This window comes from Typopeltis vanoorti, chromosome 24, assembly GCF_054136105.1.
Source record: "Typopeltis vanoorti isolate ZY-2024b chromosome 24, IOZ_Tvanoo_1.0, whole genome shotgun sequence".
Taxonomy (NCBI): Eukaryota; Metazoa; Arthropoda; class Arachnida; order Uropygi; family Thelyphonidae; genus Typopeltis; species Typopeltis vanoorti.
The window spans coordinates 57457751-57469999 of NC_143572.1; the positions used below are offsets into that span (position 1 = coordinate 57457751).

Consider the following 12249-nt stretch of genomic DNA (forward strand, 5'->3'; position numbering starts at 1 on the left):
AATTGCAATAAATGCAGCGAACGACTCTGCGTCAGAATTATAATAACCTACAACCTACTGATCTAATGAAATCTCTGGCTTAAGAGCAGGTTTGCAGATAACTGAAGCATCTGACTCATAACTTATGAGCCAATGCGTGTCGGTTATACTTCGATGCCTACGATAATAAAAGAAAAAATCCCACAAGAAAATAAAAATTAAAAAAGCAGGTGGCGCTAGTTTACACTCATTGCGTAATGCTTGCTGCTTATGGTTGCTTGCTACGCTTGCAACTTTCGTATGTAATCATGTAGAAATATATAAATCGGTGCGACCGTAAGAACACTGTGTTAATGTATACAAATAATGTAATTGTAACTTTCTTCATTAGTACTTGAAAATTCAAGTAAACAAAGTAAAATGAAGGGAGCACTGCTTTTTTACTTATCTGTTCGACGTCCAGGTGATAAGCGCAAGTTGATAAAAACAATTAGGAAATGTTTTCTAAAGCATCTAAAGTCACGTAAATATTGGTTTATCAAAAAAGGAAAGACTTTTCTGGTAAGTGTGGTCTTGCGATATTAACTGAAGTTATCTTTTAATTTGTGTATGCTGGGGATATTCAATAACAACTTGAAAAATGACTACAGTAGCTTGCGTGAGAGATCGTTTTTAAGATAAATGCACGGCAAATTCGAGTTAAGAATTCGAACCAATATCAATAAAATTATTATGAATTTTGGAAAGTGTTACTTGCCTTGTCATCCCTGGTTAATGAAGTTCAATATGTGAGAAATTATAAAAAAGCTTCGATTTAAAAATAAGAGTAACTTTAGATGCTAAGTGTAGTTATATTGTAATATATATTAATATTACATATATTATATTATCAATTGATATTATCAATTCCGCATTATATCTTAGATACGTACGTTAAGTAAGAGTTTGTAACTCGGTAATTACAGCAACTTTTTCGGTTTAGGGAAAACGTATTTTGCTTTTTCTAGAACTCATCGCAGGCCGTATGAGTATTTATTTATTTATTATATTTATTATTATTTATTTATTTTTATTATATTATATTATTTATTTATTTAATTATTATATTTATCATTATTTATTTATTTATTTATTATTTATCGGGGACAGAATATAACTTTTAAATTATGCACTTTTTTTTTTTAAATTTCCATCTAATTTTACAAAGGAAGATTTTACGCCACATAACTAGATAACTTAATTAATACCTTAATTAATATGAAGTGGAATATTTTTCTGAAATGTTCTTCAATATAATGGGATTTGCCATCAATTTCTGACTAAATGCTTCACAAGATAAGCACATATTTGCTATAACGTCTGTAATAGCTCATAATGGCGAATGTAATGCGGAAGGCAAAATAAAATGATAATTATTAAAAAAAAATCATGGACAAAAATAGGCTAGGATCCGGCTCTGTCCCCGAACATCGGGACGAATGTTGTTGATATCTGATACTCTTTGATGTTGGAGTTCAGACGACTTTCGCTTATGGAACTGTTCATGTTATGTTGCATTTATATCCGACAAGCGTTAAAAATTTTCCCTTTTGTTTGTCTGTGCATCATGCACTTTATTATGTATAAAAATGTACGTTTGCAAAACACTTTTATTTTATAAATGAAATGCTTATCTTTCCAAACCACTCTTGCTTCCATTCGATATTTGTCCGGCTAACCCACATTTAACAAATATGACTGATTTCCCTTAAAATAAATCAAGTATTGATGAAAAAAATGGTAGAGAGTCCTATTATTATATGACACCTCCGAGTTCTGTGACTCATCGCAGGAGGCTACACAATACTGCACGATCTATCATTTATACTACGGATCAAGATTTCGAAATTATGGTTACCCCAATTATTCCATAATGTCGGCCACAGATTTACATTCCGGTGAGGAGGTAAAAATTCAGTTTTAACTTTTTTTTTCCTTTTTTTTTTAAGCAAAACGAATATTATGAAATTAAAAGTATATAAATAAACATTGAATTACTTTTATTTCAATGAACCAAAACTAAATATTATTTATTAAAAAATAAATATTAAATATTATTTTTAAATTGTATTATTCTGATGTTGGATAGCCTTCAAGAATGCCATTTATTCAGATTGATCGAAATCTATGTACCCATAAAAATATTTAATCCCAAATCGAGCATCCAATAAAATGTTAATATTAGTAATCTCATATATCGATGTAAGTATAATTAAACTCACCAACTTAAATTTTAGTACTAATAGCAGTAAAACAAAAATATACTTCAATTATGACGTATGCGGTGAGAAATGCATATTTGCGTCAAATACTAAAAGAGAACTAATGAATTCGTACCACTTCGTCCTTTGCTTCACAAATGGGTAGGATAGGATGAGGCTAACCAAGTTAGTTCGAGGAAGTCGAACACGCCGTGATAAGATCTCAATCGTACTCGGCCGATTTAAACGTTTCATAACGCTAATAAAGTATGCCTAAATTTCTTGCAAAAATACAAATAAAAATATTGGTGAACCGGAGAAACAAGCCAGACATGGAGCACGGAGAACTTGTTTGAAAATCGGAATCCCCGGTTCAAAAGTGCACAGTTGGCAAACCTATCTGAAACTGTTTTCCTGCGACATTTTCTTGAAATTTTTGATATTTTTTAGATTAAAAAAAAATTATTCCCGAAAAAAAAAATAAAATAAAATAAAAACAAATATTTTATCTTTCTTTCTCCGAAACCAAGAATTATTGGATATTTGGTAACATATACATATGATCGCCGCATGTACACGTGAAAGCCCAGATTCCAGGAAAATATTTTACGAGAGAATTCGTCTGTAAATTATTTAATGTTGCTTGTCGGATTTCATACTTCCTTCCACTGACTTTTTTCCCAAAGTGGACTTGTTTCGATGGAATATTTTTGTGTTGTGTCTGCCGTTGCAGTGATGCCTTCCTCTTCCTGAAAGCGCTGTTACGTATACGGCTGTTGACTCCGCACTGCAGCTCGGCCGAGTTATGCGAAATAACAATGTGGAACAGTTCTTTCCTTCCCCCCCAATTCCATTAGAAAGAATGCGAAATGAAGACTAAATTTTCCTTCATAACCAGCACAACGTTTTTAATTTTAGTTTTACTTCATTCGAATTAAATATGTTGGAGCGAAATATTACCATATCATGACGAGGTTGGTTGGAATTAATGCTATCAGACTAAGGTTAAATCTCAGCTTATTTTCGTCGCGTGTTAGGCCTGATGGTATGTCAAGTAACTTGGCTTCGTTTTTTTGCGCTTCTTAATGTGAATTTCAAGAAGGACCTGAAATAGTACCACCAATGGACCAAGGAATCGACGAGCTTTCTTAAGCAAAACATGAAATTTTATTTAGCCATTCACGCCTCCAATAATCAAAGTGGCTGTCATTTCGCGATCAGCTAAATCCCGGCCATTTACCACACGTAGTGGCTACTGAATTAGAAAGTTTAATGCAGATTTACATAAACGTCACTTACGCAGCGTATATGCAAAAGACTTGGCATCACCACGTGTTCTAGGTCACTATTTAAGAATTCCCGTCTGGCGGGAGCCACGATTTTGAAAAACGCAGAACTGATTGGTTTCACAAAAGACGAGATATCTCAGGTGTGTTTAATCAGTGGAAAAATAACCGAGATGCTCGTATAAGAGGCGTAACTGTGATCCTAAGACAGTTTGGAACGAAATCGCCGTCGTTTGAGAAGTCTTGTATGAAAAAACTATGAGAAGAGAAATCTCATCTTGTCAGGGAATTTAACTGTTATCAAAAATAATACTGAGGGAAAATGGTTCTTTTATTTATTTATTTTTTTTTTATTTTTTTGTGAGAAATAAGACAGAACTGGGTTTTACTAGCGTTGAAGTTGACGAGGTTATGTGAGCCCCATTGGAGGATGACTTGGTGGTCAGAATTAAGGGCATTGGTGGCTTCCTGTGTGCAGCAGTTGACCGAAGTATTTAATGGAGGCTGTTCCCCACCAATATCTATACGCACGGAATCGAAGAGGGTCGGTATGAGCAGTTGCATGCCTATACGGTCCAACACGGTATTAAGTAAAAGTTTCGAATTCATCAGCAAAACACTCGTTAAAATTTACATTTGATGGTATTGATATCAAACTTTTTGATTTTATTGCGATAATCCTCGGGACTTATGTCCAACATTTCAAAAAGATAAAATAAATAAATAACTGTTTTTTTTAAATAAATAAACGTTTAAACATGAATAGCAAAGATATAATCACGATAATTATGCGTTTGTTTACAAATAGGAATACACCGCGGAATTTATTGTTTCATTTTATTTATTTGTTTATTTTATTCATATATTTTAAATCGACAGGCGTCGACATCAGCAATCGTTTTAAAATTAAAACATTCGTTAAAATTCACATTTGATGATATCGATATCAAACTTTTTGACATTTAAAATCTCTCCTCCTTTCTCGTTCCATATTATATAGGATGTTTTACTTATAAGTGGCAAGCGCTACTTGAAGAAAGTCAAATTGAAAATAAATTCAGTTTTACGGTTCAAGTGGCATTTCAGAAGCAATACAGCTACGACGTGTTTAAATGAATCATGCAAATTTTTTTTTTTGACAAAAGTACCTTAATGGAAATATTTGGTGGTCGGTTATGTAATGTAGAACGCGCAGTGCATTATCCGAAGTTATCCGTGGCGATTAGATGAAATAGGGGAAACGGAAATTGCATGTGGGTTTGTTTGTTAGCGAGAGTTTGTCCATCCACTTCATTCGGGCACGCATGGTGCGCTGCTATCTTTTACTAATATTAAGGACAGTCAGGGTCAGGGTTATTAAAGATAACTTTTTAATATGCCTTCAACGATCAGTTCAGATAAGTAGTTGAATATTCACTTCCGGTTAAAATGTGTCCTGTTTTCTTTTAAAACGTTCAGTGTGGGATATGTTGAGTTTTAATCTTCTGGTCGCCGATATAGATTTCTAATTGTAATAGATTTCTGGAATGCACTATGGAGATGTTGGTCACCATTGCACTGTGGGTAATATTACATATTATTAGTTCGTTATGAAGATTACAAGAGGGATTTAATGTGTAATTGATAGGCAAAAATTATCTGTCTGTTTTATTTATTTATTTATTTGCTTCCACGCAATTATTATTGTAGCTACTGGCAGCACCTTTAGGTTCTCTCATTGCATTTTATGTCAACGTTTTCTGATGTCCGAATTAAAAAAAAAAAAAAAAAAAACACGCGCACACACCCGCACCGTTTGCTTTCTCGTAGTAATTGAAAAGGGCTACAAGAAATGATTTCAACTTGAATCATCGTTTACGAATGGGATAACTTGGAGACCAGTATAGTCATGAAGGACATGCAGGATAAAAAAATGCATGCTCCCAAGCACGTTTACCAAATGTGCATACGCGTAGCAAAATAGTACTGGATTTTTTTTTTTTTTTTTTAATTAGTTCGAGTTGTCAGGTAAGTTTCTGAAAATAGGTCACCTTTTGTTCCCATGGCAACACACAATACGAAAGAAGTTGCCCATTCACGTAATTAAAGGTGTTCTTGAAAGAGGCCGTACTAACTTTCTGCTCCGACGAACTATGCCGACAAGGGTTTATAATTCCTGATGCGCAGCGAGTTGGTGGAGTGTGTTCAAGGCGTGTACTCCTGTCATTTCTTTGATTAAACTGTTGAGCGCTTATGTAAACGGTCCTGTGCAAAGCGCGTTGCTTCATAGGTGCTGCTAAGTTATCTCATTCGAGATCTGTCCGTCACAGCGTTTTTCATTGAAGAGCCCATCGACAGTTGAATACGCTACAAACAAAATACATTTGAAAAAAAAAAAAAAAAAGCTTATTATAATATATTTATGTGTTGTAATGATCCGAAACTGTCATAATAGCATTCTTGACCAGTGGCGCCACCATTCTTACTGCATATCAGTTAAACCCAAACAATTCATTGTCATGCGTAACATACTTCTTTTATTTTTGGACACATTTTCCTACATTTTGACACTCAAGTGAAACTGTTAAAGCCCAATTTTGGTGACGTAATCAATTTTCTTTCAACCGTAGCAGAATTATTACTTTATTTATTTATTTTTGTTTAAAGTGCCACTAAAAACAATGTCGTGTAAATCAGAATCTGAGCTAGCTCGATAACTTTTAATATAGATCTCACAGTGTTCATTAAGATCCATCGATCCAGAACTAAGTCATTATATGTTTATATGTGTATATTAATTGTAATGCTTTTTTGTTTTTTCAGTAACTCCGAGACGGATTATATCAGGACTCTGACTTTGGCTCGTTTGGACAACTATAAGGATCTTCTTCCGGAAGTGAAACAACACATTTGGTTCTGGTTTGTGAAAAAAAATAAAATAAATAAAAAATAAATAAAACAGCTGACTTCAATTCTTCAAATGGAAATTAAGGGGCCCATGAAAGAGAAGATATTTGCTTTCCCTTAACATGGATATCCAAATCTGCTTATGAAATACTGGATTTCTGGCTTCAAATAGACGATTCCAAAATGGGGCTGACTGACCATTTTGAATGCACAAATTAATGAATCCATTTGTTGAATCGCTGTGACATTTTTATAGATGTTTATTTTATGTGGACATTTGTAATGAGTCACTGACAAGAAATAGATTTTTTTGATTTCGTCTAAATATCACAAAAAAATCTTTCTGTTGCAAGCGTATGTCTGTTGAATCCATTGGGAAAACTTTTTTTTTTTTTTTTTTAATTTGTGCAGGATTTCTCTCGAAACTAGAGATTGCCCTCTACAAACATAATTAAACCGGCTCCAGAGTTCACATATTTGCAGATTTGTCACTCTCATTAGAGAGAGAGGACATCACATTTAACACGTTGACCAAAGAAGAGTTTGGGTAAGGCAAAGAAAATTCGATGTGTTATTATTCATAGTGTATTATATTGTTTGACTTTTTGAATTACTGGAAGTTTGCATTTTATTAAAAAAATATATTAAGTGGATGCAGTTTAATTAATGGTAATAAATATCACTAAAATGTATTGTAAATCTAAATAAAAGAAGAAATTCTGTACTGTCTATGATTGTATGAAGAAAAAAGATCATCACATTCCATTTCATGCAGTTAAATTCGCATTGTATAAATAAATATTAAACCAACTCTTCGTTTTCTTTCTTTGTTTACTTTAGTTTTAAAATACAAATGAGTTCTCATTCTTGCTTTTACATTTTTTTTAAATCTCCTTATTTGAGGTCCTAAGTGACTTAAAATATCGTGTTTATCTCTAAGAACCGGATTATCTCATTTTAATCTGTCCACGATATTAATACCATCGTTGTTTACGTAGTAATGATGAACGTCTAAATTCTTGTTTTAATAACATCCTCTAACAGTGTGAGCACGATCTTTATTTTCATGGGACCCCACTTTTAGCCACGATAATGGTGAGACTTTGCATCGATGTATCTGCACGTTCTGGTTTCCCTTCAAACAGAATTGAAGACTGTCATCCAGTTGTCTAAATATGAGGTGATATCAGAGGCTTAGCATAAAATTTATACATTGATTTTATCTTCCATTAAACATTCAGCTAATAACTTTTTAAAAATCTCTCATAAATGAATATTTGAGTTGGTCCAATACACAACATAGAATCGACAAATTAATTTCATCGTCTATTTGCAACGACTTCCTTATGCACCACACCAAAGATGGGAATTTTTCTTCTTATTGAAGACTAAATGTGTTTCAAGGATTTCCCGTCAAGACTATTATGGACAGTAAAAATTATATATGCGATCTATTTGTCAAAAGAAATATTTTTGACATGGCTACTATAATGAAGTTGCTCTGGTTCGTGCAGAAACATCTATAGCAACAGATTTCAAAAAAAAAAAAAAAAAAATCAGCTAACGCCTTTTATTCCCTTATAGGGAGTAGGCGAGGCCTTTATACCCTATCTCGCTTTTGGAGACTGAGTGGGCAGTTCAATCTCCACCGGTAGCCAATCAGGGATAGCTGGCCCATGTCTATCACTAATTATAGCAGCCACCGATGAAGAGGCTGGCAAACAAGTGCTGCCATCTCTTGGTATCTAACACTAACAAGATATGTTACTGTCTGAAATAATGTGGGCACTACGGTCGATTTTCTTGAGTTTATGGGATAAAAAATCCGAGTTTCCGGGAGGAAAAACCCACTTGCCCGTGCCAGAGATCGACTAACTCGGGAATCGGTCGAAGTAAGGCTTAGAAAAAGTTCCTCCAGTCGGCGACTAGACTTGAACGTAAGTCTGACTTCAAGCGACCAAGCACAGAGGATGCAAGCGACACTTCCACTGAGCTACACAGCAACAGATTTTGGAATTAAAATTCTCCCAATGAGTTTGGAATTTAAAGTCCAATTAATTTGGAGTAGTGAGTGAGGCCGAAATCTGTTACGCACTAGTCACAGGACCAGGATTGCCTTCGACGGCTCGACATAATATCGAGGATGAATGAGAGTCACAGGATAGTAATGTCCGCCGGTTAGCGTAGTGGCTTTGCGCTTCGCAACCATATGTCCGGAGAAGAAGTGTCCTAGGTTCGATTCTCGTCAACGACGTGAGGAGTTCAAGGATCTGCTATAGCCAAGTTAGCCGGTCTAGGGCGTGGACAGCAGGGTTTTTTCCGCCAGTTTAATTGGGGTTTTTCATCCCGCAAGCAGGCAAACCTGTCAGAGGACACACACGGACTACAGTCAGGAATACTGACCCAGCCATAGGTCTGATTCGTCAGCCTATGCCGGTTCCGGAGCTCAGATAAAATTTGGGGGGACTAGATGGTGCCGTGAACTCCCATATAAAGGGGGAACGCTGTATCATCACACGGAATTTATTTATTTTATACGATAGTACAAGGTTGGTCTTTGGTCTTCGAGAATATCACCAGCCACGAATTAGTCAAATGCAGTGTTCTTTTTCATAGCAATCTGACCAGTCACTTTGCAGATGTTTCATTAAAAAATGCTTAATTAGAACACTCAAAAAAGTAAGATTTCTCATAAAGGATGATTTGACATGCTTATCTAGATAATGAAATAAAATAAAAACTCGCAATCATTAAATGCATATTATTATTATTATTATTATTATTATTATTCGTGACATCTCCAAGGAGTCCGTAGACTCATCGCGGGGGGACACCTACGGTACAACTCCCCGTCTTCACCACTACACAGAACCTCTACACCACCACCACCACTAGTATTTTTTGTCTTTAAATTCTGTGTGTTCTGAAGGGCCGATTTGTCTGTATGCGGGATGAAAAAACCCGAGTTTCCGGGAGAAAAAACCATGCTACCTCCGTCTGAGATAGGCTAACTCACCTTCGATTGAAAAAGTCCATTTAAACATATCCATACATCGTTTTGCTAGCACGATCAATATGGTATTCAGAACATATGTATTTATCATGCATCATCATGCAAAATATGAAAATACAAACCAAAAGTTTGCTAATTATGTATTTATTTTACGCTGTGTATATGATCTTTGGCACAAATTCTTCTGAGCATAAAATGCCTTTGTTTGCGTCACAAATTAATATAATTTCATTTTGTTGCTGCATTCAAGGATGAATGGAGTTTAATTAATAGGCAGGGGTCGGCAACCCGCGGACCGCATGCGGCTCAAATGTGCATTTTTGGCGGCCCATAAAAGGTTGACCACACTTACATGGCATATGGCCCGTATGTTGAATTATTTAAATAATACATTTTATAATATCAATAATAAATTAAAAATAATTTCATACTTATACTTCGTGATATATCGTCCGTGCATCAAATTTTGTTGATTTTCGCAAATTCAACTAGATTTATTGATTTTCATAAAAATAGCATCGAAATGCGATTATGTTTGGACCCTTTTAATGTGGACACTGATAACGAACCAAACCAACTACAGATGGAAGTTTTGGAATTACAACACAATGAAACATTAGAGAACGCATTTTCGTTGGAAAATATACAAACATTTTATCGATGATTACCAAAAAAATTTGAAGGATTAATTAGTTTCGCAAAGAAGAAGAAGATGATAGTCGAAATTGGGAGCACAAACATTTGCGAACAAGCATTTTCTGCCATGCGTTTTAGAAGAAATACATTTCTTCTTGACTGACTGATGAACATTTGCATGCTTCGATTCGAATTTGAACCTCAGATTATAAAATGGATCTAGATGATTTGGCTAAGGGAAAGCAACCACAAAAGGCACATTAAGCAGGGAAACACACATATTGCGATGCATAAACTATATTACTTTGTTTTTACGTGATAATTTTTCATTGAGTTTCATTTTCATTGTTTTATATCTCGTAGTTTAAATATTTCTGTTTTTTTTTGTTTGTTTGTTTAAAAATTGATAATAAAAATTGATAACTTAAGTATTTTTTTCACTCACTATTTTCTCTTAATTAAACGCTTGCAGCCCGATTATTAAAAATAAAAGTTGAATGGCCCACGAGTCTGAAAAGGTTGCCGATCCATGGCCTAGAGAACTCCTTGCAACGCCTTCGCTGACAGGAAAATCAATTGGATTTTTATCAGTGTGCCCAAGCAGCTCCTTGTCACCGAAATGTGCTATATTAAAATTATTCAGACATTTCTCTTCCCCAACTCCTGGATTTAAAATAAAGCACTGATATGTCTATTTTTGTTGTACTACTTAGCCTAAACTGCTACATAAAGCAAATCAATATAGTCTAGTCGATTGTACATCTGTATGCTCTCAAGAAGTGACTAACTGATTTAATCAGCGCTTTTCAAATGCGATGAGATGAATTTACAGCATTTGAAAGAGCTTTTATTGTTGGTGTCATACCAATGGCCAGGCCTATCCCTTCGTTTTATTGGTAACAGACCGCATCATCCAAAATCAACTGTAGACAACATGATGATCATCAGCAGCAAGGTAAACATGTGAGGATGACACCTCAATCAAGAAGAGCACGGAAACCCAACTTATTAACCCCAAAGGACAAATGGATCCCCTGACCTAAAAATCGCTGATATGGAAATGATCAATCAAGAATTCAGACAGAGCACAAGGGTTCACTTTTATAAATAGCACAAAGAGATGCATATCCAGTTTCCGCGGATGGACAGACGTACATCACCCATACAAACCAGACTCGTGTAAAGAGCATCTTGATTGGTACGTGAATGGAGGAAGTAAAACACTGTCCGCTCGGATGGACGAGTGTGTGTGTGTGTGTGTGTGTGTGTGTGTGTGTGTGTGTGTGTGTGTGTGTGTGTGTGTGTGTGTGTGTGTGTGTGTGTGTGTGTCTGAATGTGTAAATGCTAATGGATCTACAGTATACATATCATTGGATGAGATGAGTCATTGGACTTTCTGGAGGTGTCGATTAATAATAAAAACATGCAACACTTCTGGAACGCAATACCTCCTACATTATGGCAATTTATGAAACAGATCCATGACTTTTTCACTAGACAACGTAACATATACTGCAAGACTATTGCGACTCAATATCAATGAGACTTCACTGGCTTGCACAAAGTTTCGATTTCAGTCCAACAGAACTTCTTTGGGGTTCGTGTATGGGCCATATGAGCGTCAACAATGTACTGCCTCACGTCTCCTATTTTTTTTTTTTTCTCGTTCAAGGCGAGCAAGAACTTTACAGTTCCTTGAGTGGACAATAGCAGTTTCGAATTCCACCATGGTGAGTGTCGCTGCGATCCCGTACAGGAGCGCAGCACAGAATGACGATTAAATTATTACTACGGAAAATGGAAATTCATACAAATCTGACAATGTGAATGGCGATGCTGTTGACGTGACACAGTTAGACTCTGGGTCAGATACTTTCAGAATGGTGAAACCGACCTGAGGTCAAATTATGTACGAGAGATGCAACTGTAACATTCAGCTGGACCGATAGTCCCTATTCTGCCCAAAACCCAGATCTGACACCCTCTTAGTACTCCCTGTTTAGCATTCTAAAGGATGCACTCCGAGGACGACCATTAGCTGAAACAAGTTGCATGTGAAGAGCTCCGACGTCAGAGTAGAGACCTACAGCACTGGAATACAGCATCTCACTTAGTAATGGACAAGAAAATGATGGAAATTGTTGAAAAATCTTGATCGAATCGCAAAAGAGGAGGATTAATCCATGTAAATGCCATTGTTACATAAACT

General features: G+C 35.5%; 1 long non-coding RNA gene across 1 annotated transcript; it reads left to right on the forward strand.

Moving 5' to 3' along the window:
• The first annotated feature begins 280 nt into the window (after positions 1 to 280).
• Positions 281 to 7118, forward strand: LOC150093241 (uncharacterized). Its single transcript, XR_016550444.1, has 2 exons — positions 281 to 540; positions 6308 to 7118. It is a non-coding gene; the product is annotated as an uncharacterized LOC150093241 (long non-coding RNA).
• Positions 7119 to 12249: the final 5131 nt, after the last annotated feature.